At 38.2% G+C, this 13,931-nt stretch overlaps 1 long non-coding RNA gene across 1 annotated transcript in view; it reads left to right on the top strand.

Annotated features, from left to right (window-relative positions):
• Window positions 1–13,931, top strand: part of LOC147645019 (uncharacterized) — a 31,729-nt gene that overhangs the window by 589 nt on the left and 17,209 nt on the right. The window lies entirely within an intron of this gene.

The raw sequence follows: 13,931 nt of genomic DNA, 5'->3' as shown, positions 1-13,931 counted from the left end.
TTTACAGTCCAAACACTGAAAAGTGCTGACAAAGAAGATGTTTCTAATTAAAAACAGTGTCGATTTCTAAAATTAAAAATCATAAATAATACAAAAATAATAGGTAAATCATGAATATTGATAATACTTAAACATACATTCTTTACTTTACTTTAGTTCTTCTTAATGAGAAAAACTAATGGCTAACAAAATGTGAAATGAAATTAAATCAAATGAACTTTCTTAATTATAAAATTATTTTTATTTATATAAAAGATTTCTGAATTTATTATATTTTTAAAGTTCATTTTATTTCATTTCATTTCCCATTTTATTAGCCATTAGTTTTTCTTTCAGTGCAGTACACAAGATCTTTGGCTGGGCACTGATCGACATCGAGTGTCTTTGACATTTTCGAAATCACAAAGACAAAGTACTTTTACAGAGAAACTAGCGGCGGAAGTGTTCATTCTCTTTGTCTAACTCTCTGCCTGCTCCTCAATTTGTAGGGAGGTGGTGTAGGGTAATTGGGTTCAATCGCCACACGTGACAAACATGTGGAACAACTTGAACTGGTCTGGACTAGCTCTGTATCAAGAGGCAAATTACGCGGTCCAATTCAGGTACAAAAAGACTGAGAAGTTACCACGGGTCAATGACTACAGTTCTTTTCTTAGTTTAGCAATACTTTATTTAGAGCAAAAACTAAAATAAAGATGATCTCTCTTGGTAGGTGTTTTTTTTTTATAAAACTTACATTATTAAAGTAATTTTTTTGGATGGAAACTGAACTATTTGTAAGCCTATGATTGTCTTCGAAAAAGATTACGATTAATGATTAAAAATTTTAAAGAAATATATTTATTATTAATTAAAATAATCCCACTTTTCTTAAATTTAAATGAAGTATACATTTATTATACATTCATTACTCTTTTAAAAATATTTAAATGTTAATGGAAGTTCTTTCTACCATTTTAGAATTTTTTATATAAAATAGAATTTCCTCGGAATGATTGCAATGAAATCATAAATAGTTCCTATAAATATTTCATAAATTTAAATATACATTTTAAAGCCAGAAAGAAACTAAATCCAATTTCCGTGTAGTCAAAGGAACTGGGTAGTTCCGTTCAACTGTCGGATGCAGATGCAAGTTGCCAGCGGGTCATTTGCGTTGAAGCTTTTATCCCCGAACGTGGACACGCGAATGACTGACTGACTGAATGACTGGCAGGTTGACTGACTAACTGACTGAATGAATGACTGACTGACTAACTGACTGACTGACTGACTGGCATGCAACAATTGCAAAGAGAAAGGTGCGAGTCGAGGAACTGATAAGCTTCTCTTCTTCCTTGGCTCTGCTCTCCAAATTTATGCACTTCCCCATCCCCAAAATGGAGAGAGGAGGGTCAGAGTGGGAGAGGGGGGTCCGAGTGGGAGAGGGGGGATAGCTGGGGTGAGTGCCTTGGGCAGCGACAACTGCAAAGTGTTATTAAGTTGAGTTTGTTGTTGTTCTTGTTGTCACTATTGTTATGGTGTTGTTGTTGTTGTTGCTTTTGTTATACTTTCAGTTGGTCTCTTGTTGGGAGTACAGTGAAATATACTTAAATTGAATTTATTGAATTGTTTTCTAAAATCTTTAATACTTTCTTTAGGGGAAATAGTTTTGTTTTTATAATAATACATAAATGTAAATCTAAATATATATAAATAATAAATATATATCATATAAATTGATAATGAGTATTGATACGTTTTTGGTTAAAAACTAATATAATTATATATACATATATACATATAATATGTATATATTCTTACTGCTGTCTTGATTTTTGTGGCTTAGTCTCGAAGAAACCTTGTTTATTTTTACTATATTTAGGTTTTATTAAATCTCCTATTGTAAATAAAGAAATATGTCCTTTTCGACTTACAAAAAGAACAATATTTTGCTTTTATAGTGAACATATGTATATTACCTGGTACCTCATTTCTTGTAAATTTTACCCCAAAGTGACTTGAACAGTACCCACTGTCATTGCTCTCGCACTCTCATTGTTGGCACTTGCTTTTGCTTGTTGCCTTTGGGCCATATTTTGCACCTTTTACGTTTATTGTGACATTATGCTTTGAATAATGGACGACACAGTAACAACAACAATAGCAACAACACCAACAACAAGAGGGCAAACACTTTTTAGAACACAAGCCAAATAAACGATAGAATGGTTCCAAGGGGGGTGGGGGATGTTGGGTTAGTGCCTGCCACTTTCCTTGTGTATTTTGCATCCTTTTTACATTATGTTTTGATTAAAAACTGAGCCACAGCTTCGCCGCAGCAGCAGCTGGAACAAAAAAAAAAAAACAAAAAAAAAAACAACTAAACACACAGAGAGAGAAAAATCACAAGAAGCGCAAACAAAAGCGAAGAGCAGAGCAAAGGCAAACAGGACATAACAAAGTGCGGTGTGTACCGAGTCCAGTCAAGGCAAGTGGACGTGGCAGGTGGGTGGGAGCGGGAGCGGGAGGGGTGTGGTAAATAGCCTTCACTGTGGCGGTCACTTTCAGGACATCCGTGCATAAAATAAACATAAAAAAATGCAAGGAAAAATTTATGTTTGCGGCTAAGTGAAAAAATGCTGATTAAAATGGCCAAGACCACGATCCCCAGCAAATTTATTAAAAAAAAAAAACTAGGAAAAACCAAAGCAAAAGATGACATAACATGAATTAAAATAATAATCAGCCATCTTCCTGCTTTTAATATCTTCATAGCTGTGCAAATATCTCGAATGTCGTTTTCAAATATCTCAAATGTCAGCATCTGCGCCCCGGTTTTTGTTTGAATTTAATTAAAATGTTCTTTGCGGCATCCAGTCGGAGTATTAGCATTGGAAAATAGGAAAAGTATAAAGTAGAATTAGAAATATAGGAAAACTTTTATGTTGTTTAAAAGCTTTTCTTGTTTTTCTTTAAAGTTTAAAGTTTACGAAAAAAGAACATAAACTTTTGCCATCAGTATTCCCTCATTTGCTGCTCAAAAATCCTCATAATTTTGGTAATTTGATACATCGTATATGTACCAGCCGAATCGAATTTTAATGAGATGCTCATGTTGGCCATGTTTAACATCATTTCTTTTGCTGGCCACAAAAATGTTAATTTTTCATATTTAGCTTTGAAAACCAATTAAAATGATCCCTAAAAAACCAGTGAAGGGAACAGAATGTTACATGGGACCAGGGATATATGGGATACAGGACACGCTTCCCTCAGCTGAGCCGGTGGCTTGTCACACCTCCCAAACAAAAAAAAAGATGAAGGGGAGAAAACCCGAACCAAAAAGAGCACCGAAACCCGACGCCTCTGCAGTTGGTAAACTCTGTTGCCGCAGAGTGAGTGAGTCATTATGGTGGCAACAGGGGGTTTTTTTTGTGGCCAAAAGGGAGTGAGGAGTGGTCGAGGGATGGGAGGGGTTTGGCGTTGGCGCCTGTCAGTTTTCGCAAATGAGGTTGAGCCATCTTTCCAGCCAGGATGTGTGTAAGCCTGCGTGTGTGTCTGTGTTAACGGGGCAGCTGCATTGTCGGGCAATTAAGCGCGGTCCCAGCCTGAAACTAAGCTCGTTTGCACTGAAAGAAAAATCCAGCTAAGCCAAGATTATAACAGATGATTAAATGTAAAAGAACAAACATATCCTTACAGATAAACTCGTTTTCCTCCAGCTAAGCCTTAGTATTTATTCGGTTAATACGATACCGGAACTCTTGTAAATGAAGTATAATTTTTTAGTTTTTAACTCGTAAGTTAGCTTATACTTTAAATATACCTCTTAATTAACTTCTTAATTAACTTGTCTTCTAATTTTAGAACTGTTTTGTAAGAAAACATAAGGATGCTTATCCTTCCCCTCTCTTTATTAGATCAACTTGTTTAAATTAACAATATAAATGAACAAATATTTTTCATTTCGGGGTAGGGTGGAGAGGTGCCAAGGCTGTGATGGGTCTATTCCAGGTACCTTTCACCTCTCACCACCCCACCACCCCACCACCCCACCACCCCCTCTACCTCTGTCATCATCCCTCTCCTGCTGCCACCTGGCTCTCTTTTTCACTTTGCCATCTTCAATTTGGGTTCATTGTCGTTTCTCGTGGCTTGTAATCAAACAAATGACTGCGCCCAGGTGTTGCCGCTGGCGTAGCCACACCCACCCAATACGCACACCCACAACCAGAAAACACACCCCCACGTCCTGCCCCCCTTGGAACTCCATTCTCCATTTTCCAACCAATTTTGGAGGCATCCTTGTGGCCTTAAAGCTTCTTTCATTGCCTGTCAGTTGCCGGGGTTTTTTGGCTTGGTATCGCTACTAACGTGCGTTTGCCTTCATTGTTGGCTTTTGGCAGGCTCTTCTCGGTCGGTTCCTTGTCCTCCTCCTCCTCCTCCTCCTGGCACCCATGTGTCCCTCGTCCTTGCCGTATTCCCTAGTCGTTGGTGCCTCTTTACTTTTAATGATGCCCAATTTGTCGTTAATTTTTTGGGCATTTTGTTTTATGTTTTATTTTTGCTTCTCATCGTTTTCCAGCTGAGTCTTGCCTGTGTCACTTCCTGTTTCTTGGCTAATACACAGGACGAAAAATATAAATAATTACTCATAAGATACAACTAGGAAATGGATAAAGGATTGACATAAAACAAATCGAAATATACACAAATGATTTTAAATTATACAAAACTAAAAGTATATACCTTTTAAACATGGAAATCTTATTTTCAAAGCAACATTAATTTATATTAATCGGAACTTTTCTTCCTGTGTGCATCCACTGTTGATTTGTCTTTTGTTTTGCTTGGCTGTGACTTTGGGGAATTTTTGTTTTATGTCTTTGGGTCGTGCAAAACTTTCTTCATCGTCGTCATCATCATCATCATCGTTTCATTAATGGGATTTTTAGTTGTTACTCTATTCAGCAAGTTGCCTGTTGTCCTTTGTCGCTTTTGTGTTGATCTATGTCCGTTTTGGGGGAGCTATTAAAATCTGATTATGTGCTCCAATGGGATTCCGAATACATAGATAGAAAATAGCGGAAGCCCTAACATTTTCCATTAGATTTTCCACAGCCCGACTTCCGCCCATTGTGTTCATTAAGTAAAGCACTCGTTGAGGCTAAATGGCGCTTAAAGGATTCCCCGAAATAAGGAGAGCAAATGGCAGATAGCAAATGGATACCAGTGGCCACGTGGCAAACCCTTTTACGACTTCATTTTCATTAGCGGCACCATTGCAAAGTACAAAATCCAGGCAAACCTCATGGTCCACCCACAATGACTGAACCCCCGAAACTATCTCCAAACTATCCAAAAATAACTAAAGTGAACCAGAGCCAGACCAAAGCCAGAACCGGCAACCGAAACAAATGCCCCGCGGCATTGTGGCAACTGCGCATCTGTTCATCTGCTCATCCACTGCAACTCCTGGCGGCGGATGCGCTGCACCACCTCATCATCGCTCCCAAAGAGGAGTGGGTTTTTCCAGGGTGTTGCCGCCAAGGGGATAAATAGCAGAACAGCGGAATCATTGGGGTTTTAGTTTAGTTAAATATACAGTTCCCTCCTCGCTGGCTGGCGCATCAAATATATTTCTAGAAATGTATTATCATGTTAATTTATAGAATTTCCGGATGCTTTAGTTTTAATTCCATTAACTGACGATGTAAAGTTAATTAGCTATTTAGAAAATGTTTTGTAATGGCAAAATGCTTGCTCATTCGGGATTCGAAATTTAATTAAGTGATGAGATGTATTCATGGATCTATCTGTGTTTGTTTAATAAATAGTTGCCCTAAGAATAATGTACATATTTTTAAACTTATTGTGAGTATAATACTATTTGAAAGATTATCCTAACAGCATCAATAACTTGGCTAAACCAACAAGGCTCTCATGTATCCTAAGGTCTTAATATTTGAGTGATATATATATTTCAAAAACAGCCTTCTTCATGGCTTAAATGCTTGTAATAGCCTGAATTCCTTTTAAAGTGTTCCCAGGCATCCAAAAATATCCTTCTGCCTGCATTCAAGCTGCATTTTTGTGAATCCCATTCCAGGCCAGGCAATCATTTCTTTCCTGCTGCTTCTGGTTATTGTTATGATTGCTTAGAGTGCTGTGGAAAACAGAGCTGGGAATTCCAAAGGAGCTGGTTCAGCTCCTGCTTCTCCTGCTCAACAAGCTTTTAGCCAAGAGGCGGCTCATTTCACTTGACGCCTCATGGAACACCGGGCATTGGCCCAAACGCTTCTCTCACTCCTCCCCTCACCGTATACCCGATAGCTCCACCATGTTCCCTCTACTCCAAGTCCAATCCAATTGCCATGCAAATGTGCAACAATTGACAACAGAAACAGGCGCCAGACGAGATGCCATAGTTGGCAACGAGTGTAGCTTCGAGGAGGAGGAAAAACATGACGCACATGGACATGGACAGACAATTAAGTGTCAAGTTTTTCACGAACATTATAATGGCCAAGAAGCAGGGATGGGAGAGGAGGGGAGGGGGGAGATTGGAATAGCGGGAAACACACTGCAACTAGTGACAACGAGTGTTTTGTGCTGTTTTACATTTGCCTCTGTGTGTGGAGATAGTAGAGATGAATAAACACACTGAGAGAACAGAACAATATATACAAATATAATAAAGAGACGTTGCAAAAAGCTTAATAAGATAGTTCATATATATGACTTACTTAGAAATAAGATTTGTTTTTTAATTAGTAGCATTTCATCTGGGTAATTGTTACAGTGTATTTGTATGTCATTGCTTTGACATTTGTCAACTGGATGGCGACAAAAGCAAAAACAAAACCGCTCTCAGTTCCAAGGGCTACAGTTTGAGGGAGACAGACGACACAGACAACAGGGCGTATGTGTAACTTCCGGATTTTCTTGTTGTTATTGTGCTTTTCCTTGTCTCTTTATTTGTTGTTTTCTGTTTTTGTTTTTGCTTTCATTTTTTGATTTTGGATGCTGCCTCAGCAAAGTGGATTATGCTTTAGAGTGTGTATATGTAAGTGTGTGCAGTAGGGATATTTCATTTTCCCCAGCACCCATATATCCTTCCCAGTGTCCCTCTACCACGACACAAAACAAAAAAAGCCATGGAACCAAACAATTGCCTAACAAAAGCCGCTTACATACAACACTTGAGGCTCGCACAATTCTGGCTGTTGCTTTTTGCCTTTTCCTATTCGCCATTTGATGCTGCCAACTAGAGTCTGACTGCAGTTAAATTACAATTGTTCGCTTTGTTGCACAATGTTTTTTTTGTTCTCGACCAATTCTTCTCGGGGTTTCCTATTCCTATACCCATTTCGTATATGTATTAATGGGTGTTTTTTTGTGGGTGGAATACGGATTATATTTAATATATAAATCTTGTTAATTATTAAGATAATTATTATTAATGTTGTTATAAATCTCTAAAAATCATTTCGTTTTATGTATTTTTTTCAGGTAATTACACATTGGTCGGGAATTTGCTGGCATTGCTTTTAGTACATAAACTGTGAGTTAATAATAAATAAGTTTTAAAAAAGCGTCATTAATACCTTTTTAATTATCGTAAAAATAATTTATGTTTATCAGATGAGCTTTTACATGATTTTATCCTCATTAACTTAGAAGCGAGTATTATACCCAAAAGCATATGAAACTATAGAAAAATTTTGTTTCAAGACCTGGCTTTATAGTCTTGTTCTAGTTCTTGGTTAAAATACTTTATCTGTGTCGCGGAATTCGTACTTGGGAATTTTAAGTGCATGTCACGAAACAACTACGTATACTTAATATTGGTAGACTAGGAGACGGTTTATTAATAAGTGCTTTTAGTTTCTTTATTTGATTATTGATTTAAAAGCTTCTCAGGGAACTCCAAGATAAGAACTTAAGGATTTTTACAATCAATATAAATAGATAATATTTTGGGGGGGTACAGAGTAATCTCAATTCGTATCCATTCCCATAGTAGAGAACCATTTCTAACTGTGTGTCGGTTCCCTTCCATATAAGTAATATGTAATTGTGTTTGGTCTGCTTGAAGGGAGATGCACACACATTCAGTGGTAACGAGAGCCAAAGGGAGAGAGAAAGGTATACCAGGGTAGAAAGAGACAGAGAAGGGGAGTTAGACCCCACCACCAGCTTTGACACAATGTTTTCCGCTTTTCTCCGTTGCTGTTTTGCATTGTTTCATTTTTTTTTTGTAGTCGTTGTGTGCCACAGTGTTTAAATGGTATAAAATGCTAATCGCATTTGGCCCACACGGCGTTGATTTATGCCTGTTTCTCTCTCTGTGTGTGTGTGCGAAGCGAAAGGATTCCCTTGGCCATGTGTGTAGGTGTAAAGGATTATAGGGAATTTGGCTGCCACCGCTTAAAATTTCATGTTAATTATAACGAAATTTCAAATTAATTCATTAGGCATAAATCATTTGGTTGGCTAAATAAAAAAAAAATAATAATAATTTCAAAGAAGCGTGAAACCCGAACGCACAAATTCCGCTGCGAATGGAAAATGTAGCAAAGAGACAAGCAAATCTCATTTGCATATATGCAAGTTAACTTCATTTGCATGAAATGCGACGCCGCTTACCTCCTGTATAACAAAAACAACAAAAATATATAAAAACAGGAATGGAACAGGAGGTACGGGAAGGGGATATGTGTGTGTGGGTTAACTTGGAGCAGCAGGACCAAAAGCAATTACAACATCAACAGCCGTGGAGACTTCTGAACGTTCACACTTAAGTGCCGAGTAACTACATAGTTCAGATACAGTGCGTTTCAGCATAGTTGCTACCTTAATTATTTACAATTTATTATACTAGTTGAGATTTAAACAGATTTTTTAAAGCTGAAACTATACATATAAATTTATCTTAAACAGTTCATATAGGCAACTCTCACAAGATGTGTGTTAAAGTCCTAAAAAATTAAAAGTATTAGTTTCATCTGTGTCTCTCTTTCCCTCTTCACGAATTGCCTGCACTGTACAAGGAATAGCGAATGAGAGGCTTTTGGAGAGAGACACGTTGGAGAACTTTCAATAGAGAATTGATTAAGATTACATAAACTCGTAATCCTAAAGCACACTGTACCTGAACATCCTGCATCCTGCAATCCGTCAAGTACATAATGTGAGTAAATGGGATACACACCATCCGGGGGGAGTCGGAAAAGGACGATGACATGAGGGTAATGAGGGAAGTCGGAAGCGAAGAGGAGAAGTGGCTATGTATGTTAGCTGCTTGCATTTCCATAATGAAGCATCACGAACTTTTGTATTAAAACTTATTAAATTTCTGCGGCTGGTGCTTGCAACTCGGGCTGCAAATACACTGACAGAAATACAAGTACTTGGAGCGCTTAAGTTCGCTGGCCTTTCGCACACTTCATCGCACATAGGGCTTAATTTTGTTTAATTATTCGTTACGGGCAAGAGCCATAGCTCGAGGCTTGTTCCGACCTTTTTCACATTATTCTTTTGGTCCGAATTCATTTTCATTTGTGCAGCCCGTAAGTTTTTCCCCCATCGCCACATGGCATCCTGAAGTCATTTTTCGCCGGCTTTCCTCTGGCTGTCTCGCTTTTCCGACTCTGCCGCTCTCTCCCCCCAATCTTCCTTGTCTCCCTTCACTTAATCCTTGTTAGCTTTCGGCGTGAGTTGGTTTTTCTCCGTCTGTCTGTCGCGCATTTTATGCAAATTACTTGCTTAAAGCTTAAAGTATAAAAAATAAAAAGCAAGTGCAGATTGGCGCTTTTCCATGGAATGGAATGGTATGGAAATTCCTGAGAAAAAAACAAGCGCATAAAGCCAGTCACGTCACATATGGCTGTAAGCCGGTAGGAAAAGTATGCCATTCGGCTTTGGACTTATCGGCCGGGTCTCTTTGAACCTGGATACCAAAGATCCTTTTCTGCCGCATTGATGTCCTCAAATGCGAGTTGCGTGACTTGTGTGACTTTTATATTTCGTATCATCAACGAAGCCACTTGCGCCAAGTCATCATCATCATAATCATCATCATCCTCCTCCGTTTTCCTGTTGACAGTTGAGTATTATAAATGCCAACGAATTGCTACCTCCGACTTCCACGTTGCCCTTAACTTTTTGGTTGCTCTTAACTTTCCTTCAAAGTCTCCTGCTCTTCAGCTTTATTAAATGGAGCATAATTTATGTGAGGATTTAATTTTATTGCCCCAAAAGGGACTCCCCGTGATATGCGTATCAGAAGATTGTCTGCAATTGAGGAAAGAACAAGTAGGGGAGTGCTAATTGAAAGGTAATTGTACAGTAATCTATGAAGGAAAGTGCAGAGTGAAAGTCTTATGAAAAATATTGATTATCTTTGTATCTCCCCATTATGCATACATCCTTAGGTATTCGTTTAAACTCCTCCACAACCACTTAATTCCCTTTGCTTAATTTCTATGTGGGTCACTCTAGTGTCCCAAATTAAATTGTCTAACCCGCAGTAAACTCAATCCAATCAAAGTTCCTCTAAAACCAACCCCAAAAACCAACCCTTTGGGTCAACCACACCCACAAAAACACCACCCACTAACCAGCCATCAAGTTCAAGGCATGCATGTAATAACCAACTCAATTACCGGCTTCTAGCTTCTAGCAATTCGCTATCGATTTAATAATTGCCTGATGTCTGATAAAAGTAAAAATACATGTCAATCGATAATATCCATTAGCCATAAACAACCGATAGGAGGTTTTGCGTAGTTTCCTGGTCTCTCCACCCAAAACCAAACCCATCGTTAAGAAATCAAAAATCGATTAAGCGCACCCCGCCCCCCACGCATTCACCGGGACTTCCCCTTTTTCATTTGCGGCTGGCAAAAACTTTTAATTACGTGAAAATACAACAAAAAAAAGAAGGGAATGTGTATCGCTGTTAATATGGCAGAAGTTCTTGAAATTTTCATCGCAAATTGCCATTTAAAATGCAATCACATTAACCCCAGTCTTCCTTTGATCAATTGAGCCAATTGTGGAATGCTTAATTGCTGGTGCTTAATGTGCTTTTGCTTTGGGTTCTGCAGGTATTTTTTATTTAATTGGTAGATTCTCCTGCCGGAAAAGATATTATTTTGGGGAACAAGGGTAATTAATTTTATAAAAAAACAGATTAAGTATTATTATCATTGAATATCATTGAAGCGATTTCTTTATCATTCTGAAAGAGATCGAAATCACTGCCTATAAAATTAATTGTAAATAATAATTCTTATATTACAAGTTAATAAACTTTTAACCTTGTTGCTTAGTGTACGCATAACTGCCAAAAAATATCAAGCAAACGAGTTTCATCTTCCTGAACTGAACTGCATCTGAAATCTAACAGCTGCCTTTAAACGCAGATGAAATCTCCAACTGCCTTGCGTTGCCTGACCATTAATTTGAACAAAGCTAATGCCGAAAATTATATGGCCAACGGTATCCGCCAAAATTTGGGTTACCCTCGACCGCAACAACAAAAAAGTTTAAATAAAACCGGCTTTGATTACGACTGGTTCGCGAAATAAGTTCCGCTCCCTTTGCCCCAAAAAAATCGCCAGGAGTCCAGCAACAACAGATGTCGGCGATCGGGATCGAGTTACCTGCCTTGGGTCTGCTATATGGTGTCTCCTTTGATTTGAGTTGTGGCAGGTGCAAACGACGATCCACGGTCTGGATCTGGGCTTTAGGGCCTCTGTATCACAGAGAGAAAATATTGATTATTGAGAGGATATTGAAGAAATTTAATGTGATATATCAACTAAAATAATCAATTGATTGGACCTGCAGAACCTTTTTCCATACTTTCTCTTACTTCTTTGGGTAGTTCATAATGTAAAAAAATATTATACAGGATTCAAGATAGAAAACTATATATTTCTCCTACATTAAGTTAACTTCAAATTCTGTATCTCAGTGCATGTGTATCTCTGTTCCTGTCTCAGGCTTTGTGTCCGTTGCTTTAACTGATTTCCAATGCGTTGGCACACCTGCTATCCTGTCCTTGTTTGCGATCTCCCCTGAAGGAATATATATGTATGTGTTTATGTCCCTATCCTTCCTTAAGCACTGACTCACTCGCCTACCTGAGTCCTCGCGATCCTTTGTGGCCATAATAGCCTTTTCGCAATTTGTTTGCTTTGGTTGTTGTGCGCTCTGCGTTAATCGAAAGTGCTTAAGTGTGTATCCTGAGCAGGACTCTTCGAAGATTACGATCTGCGGCTTAGGGAGGATGGGTCTGGAACGACCTCTCGTCATTGTCCGTGTCACAATAATTGCCATCAATTATTCGGGCTACCTGCTACTGTCCGTAGAGAAACTCAAATCCCTGGAATGAAAAAAAATTGAACTCGAAGAGAATGTGTTAATAACTTTGACTGCCTTTTTGAAGGGTATTCTTTTCAGGTGTCAATTGAATCGTATTTTATTTTACTAAAACAAAAACAGAATTAGTAATATAAAAGGTATTTTGCTCATAGAGTTTATTTTAGCATAAATATTTACTTATTTAACAGAGACCCAGCGCATTTCCTTTCCACTCTCTGCTCTTAGCATGGCCTGATGAAGTGATTCCACTTCAGTTTCACTTGACCAAATGAAATTTCCTTCATTAAAACTAAACTTGAAACTGAAGGAGGAGCAGTTGAAGAGCTTTTTGGGAAAGTGGGGTTAGCTATATCTGTGTAGATCTCCGAACAAACCGAGTTTATCTTTGCTTTTTCGGCTTTTTCGCTGTGCCGTTCGTCGTTGTCGTTCAGATTTACGAAAATTACAATTGTGTACACGAGGTACTTCAGCCTGAATTGTCGCTGTTAGTGTTTGCTCCACTCCACCCTCCCCCCAAAAACTAACCATCATCCCCTACTTCCTGGCAGCACTCTCTCTGGGAATCCCCAAGTCTCGACTGCATTTGCCAGTGTTATTCAAACGCCATTCGCCGTCGCATTGTTTGACAGTTCTGTCTCTACTTCTCGCTCTGCCCCCTCATTTTCTCTCTCTCTATCTCTATGTTACTCCGCCGAAAAACCAGATGAAAAAATAAAGAAAAACTTTATTTTCCGACAAGGCACACACACACTGACACTCAGACACGGAAATCGTGGAGGGAAACTAAGCAAAACCAAAGTAAACCAAAAATCGATAAGAATAACAGGCGGAAGAATATCAAGGGAATTTTCTTTTGCTTGCCGAACTTTGGGACCTTTTGTACAATATATAATGGAACAAACTTTAAGTGCCGTTAAAAGTAGTGTTGAGATAAATTTTGTAGAGACTCTGTATACATATATATATTTAAAGATAAATAAGTATATAAATTGTAAAATATATGCTTAATAGGTGCTTGTTTAACAGTAATATAAATATAAGCTTTCAGAAGTAAATTCACTTTTTGCCTTTACTTTAGAGTGATTGGAAATATCTATAATAAAAAGTTTAGAAAAATATATTTGCCATTAAGGACTTTAAATATGGTTATAAATTTTGAAATCAAAGGTATACAATGTATTATACTCTACTTTAGATTACAATCAAAGGTTTTCAGGATCAAATAAAGGATATACCATTTTAAAAGATGATCCTTAATGTTATTACTGTAATGTGAATTGTGAAATACCTTGAGCTAAATGTCAAAACTTTTATAGAACTGTACCAGGACCTGATAGGGCAGCGGAAGAGCTCTCCTATCCTGGTTCGTGGTTAAACCATCTCATTGCCATTCCTCGTATCCATCGCCTCCACCTGTCCATTTTTATTTCTGGCATCCTCCCACGGATGTGGTTGCCGCTTCCTTTCGTTCATTTACGTTTGACAGACGCTGAAAAGTACGTGTTTAGCTGGTGTCCTCCAAGGGAGGGGGAAACCAGGAGCCTGTCGGAGCCTGT

This window comes from Drosophila serrata, unplaced genomic scaffold (genome assembly GCF_035046125.1).
Source record: "Drosophila serrata isolate PLE 108 unplaced genomic scaffold, ASM3504612v1 contig_32, whole genome shotgun sequence".
Lineage (NCBI taxonomy): Eukaryota > Metazoa > Arthropoda > Insecta > Diptera > Drosophilidae > Drosophila > Drosophila serrata.
This window is presented reverse-complemented; position numbering and strand designations above follow the sequence as displayed.